Raw genomic sequence first — 1,358 nt, forward strand, 5'->3', positions numbered from 1 at the left:
AGGACATACGGCAGCATTCATGGACGTGCTGATAAATGTGTCAGGCGTCATCCCTTTGCCCTCTGGGGAGTACCCAGAGCTATGACGAGGGGGACCTGCGAGTTGCTTTGTGCCTGAGACAGCAATAGATGTCGTTTCAGAGAGAACATTTAACAGTCGCTGACGTTTATTTGGAGCTTATCGTGAATCCAACACCGACTTAAGCGTTGGATCTCGTTGTTTATTTTAGTAGATCCTGTTATTCACCCGATCTCACATAGTGCCTGCTACACTGCCTCACTGGGGACTCCTGCAAACCCCTGTCCTCTCTGGCGACTGCAGGATAAGAGGGTGCCACTTCCACTGTTGAGCCCTGATGTGAATCCAACACCGACTTAAGCGTTGGATCCCGTTGTTTATTTTAGTAGATTTGCTATTCACCCGATCGCACACAGTGCCTGCTATACTGCCTCACTGGGCACTCCTGCAAACCCCTGTCCTCTCTGGCGACTGCTGGATAAGAGGGTGCCACTTCCACTGTTGAGCCCTGAAAGTCAGAACCTCCATTATACTCCAGGCACCACAGCCATCGTACAATTTGTGGTGATGTGATGGCGTTTCTCTCTGCTAGTCTACTGAGATGTGATGGAAAGCCCTGTATATGTTGCAGAGTTTTTCGAAGCAATCGATCAAGTAGTATATCTTATAGACTCATAGGACTTTGGCTTGCTAACCTGGCTGCAGACTAGAGTCACCTAGGATGTTTTGAGAAGTAGAATCTTGGGCCTTAGTCTGGTCTTACTGAATATCAGGGGGTGAGGCTCTCGAATATGTATCTCTGAAATTTTCCTGTGTGTTTCTGATATTCTTCCATGTTTAGGAATCACCAGGTAGCTCACCCTCCTTGTGGTAGAAAGGGCAGATTGAGCTTCAGGAGATAGAGATACAGGGACTTGCTGGAGGAGGAAGGGGTAGAGCTGAGACTGGATCCTAACTTTGAGAAGTAGAATCTTGGGCCTTAGTCTGGACTTACTGAATATCAGGGGGCGAGGCTCTCGAATATGTACCTCTGAAATTTTCCTGTGTGTTTCTGGTATTCTTCCATGTTTAGGAATCGCCAGGTAGCTCACCCTCCTCGTGGTAGAAAAGGCAGATTGAGCTTCAAGAGATAGAGATTTGCCGGAGGAGGAAGGGGTAGAGCTGAGACTGGATCCTAACTTTCCAACCTAAATTCTGTGCTTTTTCTAGGCATCTGCCATGCCTTGTCTGGCTAGGTCTGGGTAATGCGAGAGGGCAAAGTTCCAGGAACATTCCTCTCTCTTCTGTTTATTTGATCAAGCTTGCTGCTTCTCTGTTTCAGGTTTCATGGGGAAGGATAT

This window comes from Pteropus alecto, unplaced genomic scaffold, assembly GCF_000325575.1.
Source record: "Pteropus alecto unplaced genomic scaffold, ASM32557v1 scaffold43, whole genome shotgun sequence".
Taxonomy (NCBI): Eukaryota; Metazoa; Chordata; class Mammalia; order Chiroptera; family Pteropodidae; genus Pteropus; species Pteropus alecto.